The 14,679-nt window shown below is 50.0% G+C and overlaps 27 non-coding genes across 27 annotated transcripts; all 27 read right to left on the bottom strand.

Annotated features, from left to right (window-relative positions):
- Positions 1-37: 37 nt before the first annotated feature.
- On the bottom strand, positions 38-119 carry Trnas-cga. The gene has a single exon. It is a non-coding gene; the product is annotated as a tRNA-Ser (tRNA).
- Positions 120-258: 139 nt separating this feature from the next.
- Positions 259-331, bottom strand: Trnak-uuu. Its single transcript has one exon. It is a non-coding gene; the product is annotated as a tRNA-Lys (tRNA).
- A 530-nt stretch (positions 332-861) lies between these two features.
- Trnaf-gaa lies at positions 862-933 on the bottom strand. The gene has a single exon. It is a non-coding gene; the product is annotated as a tRNA-Phe (tRNA).
- A 559-nt stretch (positions 934-1,492) lies between these two features.
- Trnas-uga lies at positions 1,493-1,574 on the bottom strand. The gene has a single exon. It is a non-coding gene; the product is annotated as a tRNA-Ser (tRNA).
- Positions 1,575-2,265: 691 nt separating this feature from the next.
- On the bottom strand, positions 2,266-2,347 carry Trnas-cga. Its single transcript has one exon. It is a non-coding gene; the product is annotated as a tRNA-Ser (tRNA).
- Positions 2,348-2,485: 138 nt separating this feature from the next.
- Trnak-uuu lies at positions 2,486-2,558 on the bottom strand. Its single transcript has one exon. It is a non-coding gene; the product is annotated as a tRNA-Lys (tRNA).
- A 529-nt stretch (positions 2,559-3,087) lies between these two features.
- On the bottom strand, positions 3,088-3,160 carry Trnaf-gaa. Its single transcript has one exon. It is a non-coding gene; the product is annotated as a tRNA-Phe (tRNA).
- Positions 3,161-3,718: 558 nt separating this feature from the next.
- Trnas-uga lies at positions 3,719-3,800 on the bottom strand. The gene has a single exon. It is a non-coding gene; the product is annotated as a tRNA-Ser (tRNA).
- A 689-nt stretch (positions 3,801-4,489) lies between these two features.
- On the bottom strand, positions 4,490-4,570 carry Trnas-cga. Its single transcript has one exon. It is a non-coding gene; the product is annotated as a tRNA-Ser (tRNA).
- A 139-nt stretch (positions 4,571-4,709) lies between these two features.
- Positions 4,710-4,782, bottom strand: Trnak-uuu. Its single transcript has one exon. It is a non-coding gene; the product is annotated as a tRNA-Lys (tRNA).
- A 528-nt stretch (positions 4,783-5,310) lies between these two features.
- On the bottom strand, positions 5,311-5,383 carry Trnaf-gaa. Its single transcript has one exon. It is a non-coding gene; the product is annotated as a tRNA-Phe (tRNA).
- Positions 5,384-5,943: 560 nt separating this feature from the next.
- Trnas-uga lies at positions 5,944-6,025 on the bottom strand. The gene has a single exon. It is a non-coding gene; the product is annotated as a tRNA-Ser (tRNA).
- A 691-nt stretch (positions 6,026-6,716) lies between these two features.
- Trnas-cga lies at positions 6,717-6,798 on the bottom strand. The gene has a single exon. It is a non-coding gene; the product is annotated as a tRNA-Ser (tRNA).
- Positions 6,799-6,936: 138 nt separating this feature from the next.
- Positions 6,937-7,009, bottom strand: Trnak-uuu. The gene has a single exon. It is a non-coding gene; the product is annotated as a tRNA-Lys (tRNA).
- Positions 7,010-7,537: 528 nt separating this feature from the next.
- Positions 7,538-7,610, bottom strand: Trnaf-gaa. Its single transcript has one exon. It is a non-coding gene; the product is annotated as a tRNA-Phe (tRNA).
- Positions 7,611-8,168: 558 nt separating this feature from the next.
- Positions 8,169-8,250, bottom strand: Trnas-uga. The gene has a single exon. It is a non-coding gene; the product is annotated as a tRNA-Ser (tRNA).
- Positions 8,251-8,941: 691 nt separating this feature from the next.
- Trnas-cga lies at positions 8,942-9,023 on the bottom strand. Its single transcript has one exon. It is a non-coding gene; the product is annotated as a tRNA-Ser (tRNA).
- A 138-nt stretch (positions 9,024-9,161) lies between these two features.
- Trnak-uuu lies at positions 9,162-9,234 on the bottom strand. The gene has a single exon. It is a non-coding gene; the product is annotated as a tRNA-Lys (tRNA).
- Positions 9,235-9,762: 528 nt separating this feature from the next.
- On the bottom strand, positions 9,763-9,835 carry Trnaf-gaa. Its single transcript has one exon. It is a non-coding gene; the product is annotated as a tRNA-Phe (tRNA).
- A 558-nt stretch (positions 9,836-10,393) lies between these two features.
- On the bottom strand, positions 10,394-10,475 carry Trnas-uga. The gene has a single exon. It is a non-coding gene; the product is annotated as a tRNA-Ser (tRNA).
- Positions 10,476-11,166: 691 nt separating this feature from the next.
- On the bottom strand, positions 11,167-11,248 carry Trnas-cga. The gene has a single exon. It is a non-coding gene; the product is annotated as a tRNA-Ser (tRNA).
- A 138-nt stretch (positions 11,249-11,386) lies between these two features.
- Positions 11,387-11,459, bottom strand: Trnak-uuu. Its single transcript has one exon. It is a non-coding gene; the product is annotated as a tRNA-Lys (tRNA).
- Positions 11,460-11,987: 528 nt separating this feature from the next.
- On the bottom strand, positions 11,988-12,060 carry Trnaf-gaa. The gene has a single exon. It is a non-coding gene; the product is annotated as a tRNA-Phe (tRNA).
- A 558-nt stretch (positions 12,061-12,618) lies between these two features.
- On the bottom strand, positions 12,619-12,700 carry Trnas-uga. The gene has a single exon. It is a non-coding gene; the product is annotated as a tRNA-Ser (tRNA).
- Positions 12,701-13,391: 691 nt separating this feature from the next.
- Trnas-cga lies at positions 13,392-13,473 on the bottom strand. Its single transcript has one exon. It is a non-coding gene; the product is annotated as a tRNA-Ser (tRNA).
- Positions 13,474-13,611: 138 nt separating this feature from the next.
- Positions 13,612-13,684, bottom strand: Trnak-uuu. The gene has a single exon. It is a non-coding gene; the product is annotated as a tRNA-Lys (tRNA).
- A 528-nt stretch (positions 13,685-14,212) lies between these two features.
- On the bottom strand, positions 14,213-14,285 carry Trnaf-gaa. The gene has a single exon. It is a non-coding gene; the product is annotated as a tRNA-Phe (tRNA).
- Positions 14,286-14,679: the final 394 nt, after the last annotated feature.

Below are 14,679 nucleotides of genomic sequence, written 5' to 3'. Positions count from 1 at the left end.
GTGCGAAAATTTTTGCTCCTCTTTACGCAAAATCGCACGCAGCCGGTAGGATTCGAACCTACGCTCCCAGAGGGAATCTGATTTCGAGTCAGACGCCTTAACCACTCGGCCACGACTGCCGGTAGCGCGGTGTTGTCCCCGACACATGCAACTGCTACTGTTTAAAGCACTGTGGTGTCAGAAACAGGCGTAGCTGCATTATTTTCCGTAGCGTTTCCACCGCTACCAGACGAATCGCTACCAAAGTATTAAAATTTCCGCCCGGACAGGGACTTGAACCCTGGACCCTTAGGTTAAAAGCCTAATGCTCTACCGACTGAGCTATCCGGGCTCACGCGACGCTGTGAAACCTCCCACGATGCACAACTCACGTCCTTTACTGCTGTGCAATCGCTGCATGGGGCCGTTACTAATAAAAACGTCGCCTAAATGCTGTCTGCAAACTTATCGCGATAAGCTCGTAACACACTACCGAAGACTGCTGACACACGATGCAACAACAAATTGCAGAGTCGTTACGTCTCATACGTTGGAGCAGCGAATTTACATGTTTTGTCGACACTCACTGGGCAATTGGAAAATTCGCAAAGCATTTCGAATGCAATGTTTCCCCACGTTTTCGCTCATTTCACGGTTCCGTTGAAGACGTTCTTCACCACCTGACACAGAAAAAGGAACGCAGTCGGTAGGACTTTTTTGATTCTTTTGCTTCTAAGGGAGTCAGTTGTCTAGTGAGTTCCTCTTATGGCATGCACTAGACAACCAGAACACCTACAGGAGAGAGTCATTGTTGTTGTCAGCGGTAGTTGCATTATCACCAACGCAGAGCAATTCCATTGGCGTCGCATCAAAACGAGTACCTGCCGAAACCCGGATCGAACCAGGGACCTTTAGATCTTCAGTCTAACGCTCTCCCAACTGAGCTATTTCGGCTGACGTTGAACGGTGCTGTTTGCATGTGTTCGTCAAACTCTGCCTCGTTGCCAATTTCACAGTCACCTTCGTCTGATAAGACACAGGGACGCTGAAAGGCGAGCAGCCGATGCAGTGAAGTCCCACACACATTTCTTCTGCTTCCATCATCGTAACAAGCAAACATGTCGACTCGATTCGTGTAATATTCACTTCGCTGACTTCACGTGACGCCGCGCTGGCGCTAGAAAACCCGTGCTATATCGATGCCAGGGGCAACTCATGTGCAGAGAACGACACAAGAAGGAGTGAGCCTCTCCACCGTATGAGAGGCAGTTTCTAGCAGATACACACGGTAAAACATTCGACTTGCGTTAGCTCATAAATTGCTACACGTCATCGTCTGCAAGCTAAAATGGACTGTGAGACGAGGAGATGAGCTGCGGCTTCTGGACGCGACTGTAACGCTGCGCCCTGGATCAAATAGTACTGCACATTGCTGGTGACCCCACGTGTTTAGTAGTGACGCAACTGCTAGGATGCAGCTGAAACGTCCATCTTTTGAGAGCGAGAAAATTTTCGCAGTCGGCAGGACTCGAACCTACGCTCCCAGAGGGAATCTGATTTCAAGTCAGACGCCTTAACCACTCGGCCACGACTGCCGTTGGCAGAAGCGACTCCGACAAGTGAAACCGCCACCTTTACAAGCAATCTGATGGCAGAAAACGGCGTGGCCTCACTCTTTTCCGTAGAGTTTCCATTAGCGTTACGAAAGTGTATTAATTTTCGCCCAGACAGGGACTTGAACCCAGGACCCTTTGTTTGAAAGCCTAACGCTCTACCGACTCAGCTATGCGGGCCCACGCACGAGCATTATCGTACAGCTGCGTGGTGTGCGAGTGATTCGCATGTTGTAATTACTGGCTTATGGCTCCAATGGCGACTTCACCGACTTCCCACTGACGCACCGCTGGACGCTAGTTTTCTGTCGTCTTAAAACGATGGGCATACCTCCAAGCAACTGCGAGATCTTATGAAAAGAAACGCTGCACCACTGCCTTAGCCGCGCTCGAATGATTGAATTGCGATTCTTAAAAAGAAATGAATGTTCGCTCTGTCCAACACTTTCGAGCACATCTGTGTACTCACGATCTCAGCGACGGCTTTCTGCAGTCCCAGCATCAGCGCGAGGTGAACCGATGGCCACAGTAAGCAGCGGTCGTCGCGAAACTCAGTATTCTTAAACGGAAACTTTCGTCTTGTTGAGAATGGCGTCACTGGTTTGCACCCCGCATTCGCCCACGCATGTCACAGGTGTGCGAAAATTTTTGCTCCTCTTTACGCAAAATCGCACGCAGCCGGTAGGATTCGAACCTACGCTCCAGAGGGAATCTGATTTCGAGTCAGACGCCTTAACCACTCGGCCACGGACTGCCGGTAGCGCGGTGTTGTCCCGACACATGCAACTGCTACTGTTTAAAGCACTGTGGTGTCAGAAACAGGCGTAGCTGCATTATTTTCCGTAGCGTTTCCACCGCTACCAGACGAATCGCTACCAAAGTATTAAAATTTCCGCCCGGACAGGGACTTGAACCCTGGACCCTTAGGTTAAAAGCCTAATGCTCTACCGACTGAGCTATCCGGGCTCACGCGACGCTGTGAAACCTCCCACGATGCACAACTCACGTCCTTTACTGCTGTGCAATCGCTGCATGGGGCCGTTACTAATAAAACGTCGCCTAAATGCTGTCTGCAAACTTATCGCGATAAGCTCGTAACACACTACCGAAGACTGCTGACACACGATGCAACAACAAATTGCAGGAGTCGTTACGTCCTCATACGTTGGAGCAGCGAATTTACATGTTTTGTCGACACTCACTGGGCAATTGGAAAATTCGCAAGCATTTCGAATGCAATGTTTCCCACGTTTTCGCTCATTTCACGGTTCCGTTGAAGACGTTCTTCACCACCTGACACAGAAAAAGGAACGCAGTCGGTAGGACTTTTTTGATTCTTTTGCTTCTAAGGGAGTCAGTTGTCTAGTGAGTTCCTCTTATGGCATGCACTAGACAACCAGAACACCTACAGGAGAGAGTCATTGTTGTTGTCAGCGGTAGTTGCATTATCACCAACGCAGAGCAATTCCATTGGCGTCGCATCAAAACGAGTACCTGCCGAAACCCGGGATCGAACCAGGGACCTTTAGATCTTCAGTCTAACGCTCTCCCAACTGAGCTATTTCGGCTGACGTTGAACGGTGCTGTTTGCATGTGTTCGTCAAACTCTGCCTCGTTGCCAATTTCACAGTCACCTTCGTCTGATAAGACACAGGGACGCTGAAAGGCGAGCAGCCGATGCAGTGAAGTCCCACACACATTTCTTCTGCTTCCATCATCGTAACAAGCAAACATGTCGACTCGATTCGTGTAATATTCACTTCGCTGACTTCACGTGACGCCGCGCTGGCGCTAGAAAACCCGTGCTATATCGATGCCAGGGGCAACTCATGTGCAGAGAACGACACAAGAAGGAGTGAGCCTCTCCACCGTATGAGAGGCAGTTTCTAGCAGATACACACGGTAAAACATTCGACTTGCGTTAGCTCATAAATTGCTACACGTCATCGTCTGCAAGCTAAAATGGACTGTGAGACGAGGAGATGAGCTGCGGCTTCTGGACGCGACTGTAACGCTGCGCCCTGGATCAAATAGTACTGCACATTGCTGGTGACCCACGTGTTTAGTAGTGACGCAACTGCTAGGATGCAGCTGAAACGTCCATCTTTTGAGAGCGAGAAAATTTTCGCAGTCGGCAGGACTCGAACTTACGCTCCCAGAGGGAATCTGATTTCAAGTCAGACGCCTTAACCACTCGGCCACGACTGCCGTTGGCAGAAGCGACTCCCGACAAGTGAAACCGCCACCTTTACAAGCAATCTGATGGCAGAAAACGGCGTGGCCTCACTCTTTTCCGTAGGGTTTCCATTAGCCGTTACGAAAGTGTATTAATTTTCGCCCAGACAGGGACTTGAACCCAGGACCCTTTGTTTGAAAGCCTAACGCTCTACCGACTCAGCTATGCGGGCCCACGCACGAGCATTATCGTACAGCTGCGTGGTGTGCGAGTGATTCGCATGTTGTAATTACTGGCTTATGGCTCCAATGGCGACTTCACCGACTTCCACTGACGCACCGCTGACGCTAGTTTTCTGTCGTCTTAAAACGATGGGCATACTCCAAGCAACTGCGAGATCTTATGAAAAGAAACGCTGCACCACTGCCTTAGCCGCGCTCGAATGATTGAATTGCGATTCTTAAAAAGAAATGAATGTTCGCTCTGTCCAACACTTTCGAGCACATCTGTGTACTCACGATCTCAGCGACGGCTTTCTGCAGTCCCAGCATCAGCGCGAGGTGAACCGATGGCCACAGTAAGCAGCGGTCGTCGCGAAACTCAGTATTCTTAAACGGAAACTTTCGTCTTGTTGAGAATGGCGTCACTGGTTTGCACCCGCATTCGCCCACGCATGTCACAGGTGTGCGAAAATTTTTGCTCCTCTTTACGCAAAATCGCACGCAGCGGTAGGATTCGAACCTACGCTCCCAGAGGGAATCTGATTTCGAGTCAGACGCCTTAACCACTCGGCCACGACTGCCGGTAGCGCGGTGTTGTCCCGACACATGCAACTGCTACTGTTTAAAGCACTGTGGTGTCAGAAACAGGCGTAGCTGCATTATTTTCCGTAGCGTTTCCACCGCTACCCAGACGAATCGCTACCAAAGTATTAAAATTTCCGCCCGGACAGGGACTTGAACCCTGGACCCTTAGGTTAAAAGCCTAATGCTCTACCGACTGAGCTATCCGGGCTCACGCGACGCTGTGAAACCTCCCACGATGCACAACTCACGTCCTTTACTGCTGTGCAATCGCTGCATGGGGCCGTTACTAATAAAACGTCGCCTAAATGCTGTCTGCAAACTTATCGCGATAAGCTCGTAACACACTACCGAAGACTGCTGACACACGATGCAACAACAAATTGCAGGAGTCGTTACGTCTCATACGTTGGAGCAGCGAATTTACATGTTTTGTCGACACTCACTGGGCAATTGGAAAATTCGCAAGCATTTCGAATGCAATGTTTCCCACGTTTTCGCTCATTTCACGGTTCCGTTGAAGACGTTCTTCACCACCTGACACAGAAAAAGGAACGCAGTCGGTAGGACTTTTTTGATTCTTTTGCTTCTAAGGGAGTCAGTTGTCTAGTGAGTTCCTCTTATGGCATGCACTAGACAACCAGAACACCTACAGGAGAGAGTCATTGTTGTTGTCAGCGGTAGTTGCATTATCACCAACGCAGAGCAATTCCATTGGCGTCGCATCAAAACGAGTACCTGCCGAAACCCGGGATCGAACCAGGGACCTTTAGATCTTCAGTCTAACGCTCTCCCAACTGAGCTATTTCGGCTGACGTTGAACGGTGCTGTTTGCATGTGTTCGTCAAACTCTGCCTCGTTGCCAATTTCACAGTCCACCTTCGTCTGATAAGACACAGGGACGCTGAAAGGCGAGCAGCCGATGCAGTGAAGTCCCACACACATTTCTTCTGCTTCCATCATCGTAACAAGCAAACATGTCGACTCGATTCGTGTAATATTCACTTCGCTGACTTCACGTGACGCCGCGCTGGCGCTAGAAAACCCGTGCTATATCGATGCCAGGGGCAACTCATGTGCAGAGAACGACACAAGAAGGAGTGAGCCTCTCCACCGTATGAGAGGCAGTTTCTAGCAGATACACACGGTAAAAACATTCGACTTGCGTTAGCTCATAAATTGCTACACGTCATCGTCTGCAAGCTAAAATGGACTGTGAGACGAGGAGATGAGCTGCGGCTTCTGGACGCGACTGTAACGCTGCGCCCTGGATCAAATAGTACTGCACATTGCTGGTGACCCACGTGTTTAGTAGTGACGCAACTGCTAGGATGCAGCTGAAACGTCCATCTTTTGAGAGCGAGAAAATTTTCGCAGTCGGCAGGACTCGAACCTACGCTCCCAGAGGGAATCTGATTTCAAGTCAGACGCCTTAACCACTCGGCCACGACTGCCGTTGGCAGAAGCGACTCCCGACAAGTGAAACCGCCACCTTTACAAGCAATCTGATGGCAGAAAACGGCGTGGCCTCACTCTTTTCCGTAGAGTTTCCATTAGCCGTTACGAAAGTGTATTAATTTTCGCCCAGACAGGGACTTGAACCCAGGACCCTTTGTTTGAAAGCCTAACGCTCTACCGACTCAGCTATGCGGGCCCACGCACGAGCATTATCGTACAGCTGCGTGGTGTGCGAGTGATTCGCATGTTGTAATTACTGGCTTATGGCTCCAATGGCGACTTCACCGACTTCCCACTGACGCACCGCTGACGCTAGTTTTCTGTCGTCTTAAAACGATGGGCATACCTCCAAGCAACTGCGAGATCTTATGAAAAGAAACGCTGCACCACTGCCTTAGCCGCGCTCGAATGATTGAATTGCGATTCTTAAAAAGAAATGAATGTTCGCTCTGTCCAACACTTTCGAGCACATCTGTGTACTCACGATCTCAGCGACGGCTTTCTGCAGTCCCAGCATCAGCGCGAGGTGAACCGATGGCCACAGTAAGCAGCGGTCGTCGCGAAACTCAGTATTCTTAAACGGAAACTTTCGTCTTGTTGAGAATGGCGTCACTGGTTTGCACCCGCATTCGCCCACGCATGTCACAGGTGTGCGAAAATTTTTGCTCCTCTTTACGCAAAATCGCACGCAGCCGGTAGGATTCGAACCTACGCTCCCAGAGGGAATCTGATTTCGAGTCAGACGCCTTAACCACTCGGCCACGACTGCCGGTAGCGCGGTGTTGTCCCGACACATGCAACTGCTACTGTTTAAAGCACTGTGGTGTCAGAAACAGGCGTAGCTGCATTATTTTCCGTAGCGTTTCCACCGCTACCAGACGAATCGCTACCAAAGTATTAAAATTTCCGCCCGGACAGGGACTTGAACCCTGGACCCTTAGGTTAAAAGCCTAATGCTCTACCGACTGAGCTATCCGGGCTCACGCGACGCTGTGAAACCTCCCACGATGCACAACTCACGTCCTTTACTGCTGTGCAATCGCTGCATGGGGCCGTTACTAATAAAACGTCGCCTAAATGCTGTCTGCAAACTTATCGCGATAAGCTCGTAACACACTACCGAAGACTGCTGACACACGATGCAACAACAAATTGCAGGAGTCGTTACGTCTCATACGTTGGAGCAGCGAATTTACATGTTTTGTCGACACTCACTGGGCAATTGGAAAATTCGCAAGCATTTCGAATGCAATGTTTCCCACGTTTTCGCTCATTTCACGGTTCCGTTGAAGACGTTCTTCACCACCTGACACAGAAAAAGGAACGCAGTCGGTAGGACTTTTTTGATTCTTTTGCTTCTAAGGGAGTCAGTTGTCTAGTGAGTTCCTCTTATGGCATGCACTAGACAACCAGAACACCTACAGGAGAGAGTCATTGTTGTTGTCAGCGGTAGTTGCATTATCACCAACGCAGAGCAATTCCATTGGCGTCGCATCAAAACGAGTACCTGCCGAAACCCGGGATCGAACCAGGGACCTTTAGATCTTCAGTCTAACGCTCTCCCAACTGAGCTATTTCGGCTGACGTTGAACGGTGCTGTTTGCATGTGTTCGTCAAACTCTGCCTCGTTGCCAATTTCACAGTCACCTTCGTCTGATAAGACACAGGGACGCTGAAAGGCGAGCAGCCGATGCAGTGAAGTCCCACACACATTTCTTCTGCTTCCATCATCGTAACAAGCAAACATGTCGACTCGATTCGTGTAATATTCACTTCGCTGACTTCACGTGACGCCGCGCTGGCGCTAGAAAACCCGTGCTATATCGATGCCAGGGGCAACTCATGTGCAGAGAACGACACAAGAAGGAGTGAGCCTCTCCACCGTATGAGAGGCAGTTTCTAGCAGATACACACGGTAAAACATTCGACTTGCGTTAGCTCATAAATTGCTACACGTCATCGTCTGCAAGCTAAAATGGACTGTGAGACGAGGAGATGAGCTGCGGCTTCTGGACGCGACTGTAACGCTGCGCCCTGGATCAAATAGTACTGCACATTGCTGGTGACCCACGTGTTTAGTAGTGACGCAACTGCTAGGATGCAGCTGAAACGTCCATCTTTTGAGAGCGAGAAAATTTTCGCAGTCGGCAGGACTCGAACCTACGCTCCCAGAGGGAATCTGATTTCAAGTCAGACGCCTTAACCACTCGGCCACGACTGCCGTTGGCAGAAGCGACTCCCGACAAGTGAAACCGCCACCTTTACAAGCAATCTGATGGCAGAAAACGGCGTGGCCTCACTCTTTTCCGTAGGGTTTCCATTAGCCGTTACGAAAGTGTATTAATTTTCGCCCAGACAGGGACTTGAACCCAGGACCCTTTGTTTGAAAGCCTAACGCTCTACCGACTCAGCTATGCGGGCCCACGCACGAGCATTATCGTACAGCTGCGTGGTGTGCGAGTGATTCGCATGTTGTAATTACTGGCTTATGGCTCCAATGGCGACTTCACCGACTTCCCACTGACGCACCGCTGACGCTAGTTTTCTGTCGTCTTAAAACGATGGGCATACCTCCAAGCAACTGCGAGATCTTATGAAAAGAAACGCTGCACCACTGCCTTAGCCGCGCTCGAATGATTGAATTGCGATTCTTAAAAAGAAATGAATGTTCGCTCTGTCCAACACTTTCGAGCACATCTGTGTACTCACGATCTCAGCGACGGCTTTCTGCAGTCCCAGCATCAGCGCGAGGTGAACCGATGGCCACAGTAAGCAGCGGTCGTCGCGAAACTCAGTATTCTTAAACGGAAACTTTCGTCTTGTTGAGAATGGCGTCACTGGTTTGCACCCGCATTCGCCCACGCATGTCACAGGTGTGCGAAAATTTTTGCTCCTCTTTACGCAAAATCGCACGCAGCCGGTAGGATTCGAACCTACGCTCCCAGAGGGAATCTGATTTCGAGTCAGACGCCTTAACCACTCGGCCACGACTGCCGGTAGCGCGGTGTTGTCCCGACACATGCAACTGCTACTGTTTAAAGCACTGTGGTGTCAGAAACAGGCGTAGCTGCATTATTTTCCGTAGCGTTTCCACCGCTACCAGACGAATCGCTACCAAAGTATTAAAATTTCCGCCCGGACAGGGACTTGAACCCTGGACCCTTAGGTTAAAAGCCTAATGCTCTACCGACTGAGCTATCCGGGCTCACGCGACGCTGTGAAACCTCCCACGATGCACAACTCACGTCCTTTACTGCTGTGCAATCGCTGCATGGGGCCGTTACTAATAAAACGTCGCCTAAATGCTGTCTGCAAACTTATCGCGATAAGCTCGTAACACACTACCGAAGACTGCTGACACACGATGCAACAACAAATTGCAGGAGTCGTTACGTCTCATACGTTGGAGCAGCGAATTTACATGTTTTGTCGACACTCACTGGGCAATTGGAAAATTCGCAAGCATTTCGAATGCAATGTTTCCCACGTTTTCGCTCATTTCACGGTTCCGTTGAAGACGTTCTTCACCACCTGACACAGAAAAAGGAACGCAGTCGGTAGGACTTTTTTGATTCTTTTGCTTCTAAGGGAGTCAGTTGTCTAGTGAGTTCCTCTTATGGCATGCACTAGACAACCAGAACACCTACAGGAGAGAGTCATTGTTGTTGTCAGCGGTAGTTGCATTATCACCAACGCAGAGCAATTCCATTGGCGTCGCATCAAAACGAGTACCTGCCGAAACCCGGGATCGAACCAGGGACCTTTAGATCTTCAGTCTAACGCTCTCCCAACTGAGCTATTTCGGCTGACGTTGAACGGTGCTGTTTGCATGTGTTCGTCAAACTCTGCCTCGTTGCCAATTTCACAGTCACCTTCGTCTGATAAGACACAGGGACGCTGAAAGGCGAGCAGCCGATGCAGTGAAGTCCCACACACATTTCTTCTGCTTCCATCATCGTAACAAGCAAACATGTCGACTCGATTCGTGTAATATTCACTTCGCTGACTTCACGTGACGCCGCGCTGGCGCTAGAAAACCCGTGCTATATCGATGCCAGGGGCAACTCATGTGCAGAGAACGACACAAGAAGGAGTGAGCCTCTCCACCGTATGAGAGGCAGTTTCTAGCAGATACACACGGTAAAACATTCGACTTGCGTTAGCTCATAAATTGCTACACGTCATCGTCTGCAAGCTAAAATGGACTGTGAGACGAGGAGATGAGCTGCGGCTTCTGGACGCGACTGTAACGCTGCGCCCTGGATCAAATAGTACTGCACATTGCTGGTGACCCACGTGTTTAGTAGTGACGCAACTGCTAGGATGCAGCTGAAACGTCCATCTTTTGAGAGCGAGAAAATTTTCGCAGTCGGCAGGACTCGAACCTACGCTCCCAGAGGGAATCTGATTTCAAGTCAGACGCCTTAACCACTCGGCCACGACTGCCGTTGGCAGAAGCGACTCCCGACAAGTGAAACCGCCACCTTTACAAGCAATCTGATGGCAGAAAACGGCGTGGCCTCACTCTTTTCCGTAGAGTTTCCATTAGCCGTTACGAAAGTGTATTAATTTTCGCCCAGACAGGGACTTGAACCCAGGACCCTTTGTTTGAAAGCCTAACGCTCTACCGACTCAGCTATGCGGGCCCACGCACGAGCATTATCGTACAGCTGCGTGGTGTGCGAGTGATTCGCATGTTGTAATTACTGGCTTATGGCTCCAATGGCGACTTCACCGACTTCCCACTGACGCACCGCTGACGCTAGTTTTCTGTCGTCTTAAAACGATGGGCATACCTCCAAGCAACTGCGAGATCTTATGAAAAGAAACGCTGCACCACTGCCTTAGCCGCGCTCGAATGATTGAATTGCGATTCTTAAAAAGAAATGAATGTTCGCTCTGTCCAACACTTTCGAGCACATCTGTGTACTCACGATCTCAGCGACGGCTTTCTGCAGTCCCAGCATCAGCGCGAGGTGAACCGATGGCCACAGTAAGCAGCGGTCGTCGCGAAACTCAGTATTCTTAAACGGAAACTTTCGTCTTGTTGAGAATGGCGTCACTGGTTTGCACCCGCATTCGCCCACGCATGTCACAGGTGTGCGAAAATTTTTGCTCCTCTTTACGCAAAATCGCACGCAGCCGGTAGGATTCGAACCTACGCTCCCAGAGGGAATCTGATTTCGAGTCAGACGCCTTAACCACTCGGCCACGACTGCCGGTAGCGCGGTGTTGTCCCGACACATGCAACTGCTACTGTTTAAAGCACTGTGGTGTCAGAAACAGGCGTAGCTGCATTATTTTCCGTAGCGTTTCCACCGCTACCAGACGAATCGCTACCAAAGTATTAAAATTTCCGCCCGGACAGGGACTTGAACCCTGGACCCTTAGGTTAAAAGCCTAATGCTCTACCGACTGAGCTATCCGGGCTCACGCGACGCTGTGAAACCTCCCACGATGCACAACTCACGTCCTTTACTGCTGTGCAATCGCTGCATGGGGCCGTTACTAATAAAACGTCGCCTAAATGCTGTCTGCAAACTTATCGCGATAAGCTCGTAACACACTACCGAAGACTGCTGACACACGATGCAACAACAAATTGCAGGAGTCGTTACGTCTCATACGTTGGAGCAGCGAATTTACATGTTTTGTCGACACTCACTGGGCAATTGGAAAATTCGCAAGCATTTCGAATGCAATGTTTCCCACGTTTTCGCTCATTTCACGGTTCCGTTGAAGACGTTCTTCACCACCTGACACAGAAAAAGGAACGCAGTCGGTAGGACTTTTTTGATTCTTTTGCTTCTAAGGGAGTCAGTTGTCTAGTGAGTTCCTCTTATGGCATGCACTAGACAACCAGAACACCTACAGGAGAGAGTCATTGTTGTTGTCAGCGGTAGTTGCATTATCACCAACGCAGAGCAATTCCATTGGCGTCGCATCAAAACGAGTACCTGCCGAAACCCGGGATCGAACCAGGGACCTTTAGATCTTCAGTCTAACGCTCTCCCAACTGAGCTATTTCGGCTGACGTTGAACGGTGCTGTTTGCATGTGTTCGTCAAACTCTGCCTCGTTGCCAATTTCACAGTCACCTTCGTCTGATAAGACACAGGGACGCTGAAAGGCGAGCAGCCGATGCAGTGAAGTCCCACACACATTTCTTCTGCTTCCATCATCGTAACAAGCAAACATGTCGACTCGATTCGTGTAATATTCACTTCGCTGACTTCACGTGACGCCGCGCTGGCGCTAGAAAACCCGTGCTATATCGATGCCAGGGGCAACTCATGTGCAGAGAACGACACAAGAAGGAGTGAGCCTCTCCACCGTATGAGAGGCAGTTTCTAGCAGATACACACGGTAAAACATTCGACTTGCGTTAGCTCATAAATTGCTACACGTCATCGTCTGCAAGCTAAAATGGACTGTGAGACGAGGAGATGAGCTGCGGCTTCTGGACGCGACTGTAACGCTGCGCCCTGGATCAAATAGTACTGCACATTGCTGGTGACCCACGTGTTTAGTAGTGACGCAACTGCTAGGATGCAGCTGAAACGTCCATCTTTTGAGAGCGAGAAAATTTTCGCAGTCGGCAGGACTCGAACCTACGCTCCCAGAGGGAATCTGATTTCAAGTCAGACGCCTTAACCACTCGGCCACGACTGCCGTTGGCAGAAGCGACTCCCGACAAGTGAAACCGCCACCTTTACAAGCAATCTGATGGCAGAAAACGGCGTGGCCTCACTCTTTTCCGTAGAGTTTCCATTAGCCGTTACGAAAGTGTATTAATTTTCGCCCAGACAGGGACTTGAACCCAGGACCCTTTGTTTGAAAGCCTAACGCTCTACCGACTCAGCTATGCGGGCCCACGCACGAGCATTATCGTACAGCTGCGTGGTGTGCGAGTGATTCGCATGTTGTAATTACTGGCTTATGGCTCCAATGGCGACTTCACCGACTTCCCACTGACGCACCGCTGACGCTAGTTTTCTGTCGTCTTAAAACGATGGGCATACCTCCAAGCAACTGCGAGATCTTATGAAAAGAAACGCTGCACCACTGCCTTAGCCGCGCTCGAATGATTGAATTGCGATTCTTAAAAAGAAATGAATGTTCGCTCTGTCCAACACTTTCGAGCACATCTGTGTACTCACGATCTCAGCGACGGCTTTCTGCAGTCCCAGCATCAGCGCGAGGTGAACCGATGGCCACAGTAAGCAGCGGTCGTCGCGAAACTCAGTATTCTTAAACGGAAACTTTCGTCTTGTTGAGAATGGCGTCACTGGTTTGCACCCGCATTCGCCCACGCATGTCACAGGTGTGCGAAAATTTTTGCTCCTCTTTACGCAAAATCGCACGCAGCCGGTAGGATTCGAACCTACGCTCCCAGAGGGAATCTGATTTCGAGTCAGACGCCTTAACCACTCGGCCACGACTGCCGGTAGCGCGGTGTTGTCCCGACACATGCAACTGCTACTGTTTAAAGCACTGTGGTGTCAGAAACAGGCGTAGCTGCATTATTTTCCGTAGCGTTTCCACCGCTACCAGACGAATCGCTACCAAAGTATTAAAATTTCCGCCCGGACAGGGACTTGAACCCTGGACCCTTAGGTTAAAAGCCTAATGCTCTACCGACTGAGCTATCCGGGCTCACGCGACGCTGTGAAACCTCCCACGATGCACAACTCACGTCCTTTACTGCTGTGCAATCGCTGCATGGGGCCGTTACTAATAAAACGTCGCCTAAATGCTGTCTGCAAACTTATCGCGATAAGCTCGTAACACACTACCGAAGACTGCTGACACACGATGCAACAACAAATTGCAGGAGTCGTTACGTCTCATACGTTGGAGCAGCGAATTTACATGTTTTGTCGACACTCACTGGGCAATTGGAAAATTCGCAAGCATTTCGAATGCAATGTTTCCCACGTTTTCGCTCATTTCACGGTTCCGTTGAAGACGTTCTTCACCACCTGACACAGAAAAAGGAACGCAGTCGGTAGGACTTTTTTGATTCTTTTGCTTCTAAGGGAGTCAGTTGTCTAGTGAGTTCCTCTTATGGCATGCACTAGACAACCAGAACACCTACAGGAGAGAGTCATTGTTGTTGTCAGCGGTAGTTGCATTATCACCAACGCAGAGCAATTCCATTGGCGTCGCATCAAAACGAGTACCTGCCGAAACCCGGGATCGAACCAGGGACCTTTAGATCTTCAGTCTAACGCTCTCCCAACTGAGCTATTTCGGCTGACGTTGAACGGTGCTGTTTGCATGTGTTCGTCAAACTCTGCCTCGTTGCCAATTTCACAGTCACCTTCGTCTGATAAGACACAGGGACGCTGAAAGGCGAGCAGCCGATGCAGTGAAGTCCCACACACATTTCTTCTGCTTCCATCATCGTAACAAGCAAACATGTCGACTCGATTCGTGTAATATTCACTTCGCTGACTTCACGTGACGCCGCGCTGGCGCTAGAAAACCCGTGCTATATCGATGCCAGGGGCAACTCATGTGCAGAGAACGACACAAGAAGGAGTGAGCCTCTCCACCGTATGAGAGGCAGTTTCTAGCAGATACACACGGTAAAACATTCGACTTGCGTTAGCTCATAAATTGCTACACGTCATCGTCTGCAAGCTAAA

Source organism: Schistocerca americana, unplaced genomic scaffold (genome assembly GCF_021461395.2).
Source record: "Schistocerca americana isolate TAMUIC-IGC-003095 unplaced genomic scaffold, iqSchAmer2.1 HiC_scaffold_1255, whole genome shotgun sequence".
Taxonomy (NCBI): Eukaryota; Metazoa; Arthropoda; class Insecta; order Orthoptera; family Acrididae; genus Schistocerca; species Schistocerca americana.
This window is presented reverse-complemented; position numbering and strand designations above follow the sequence as displayed.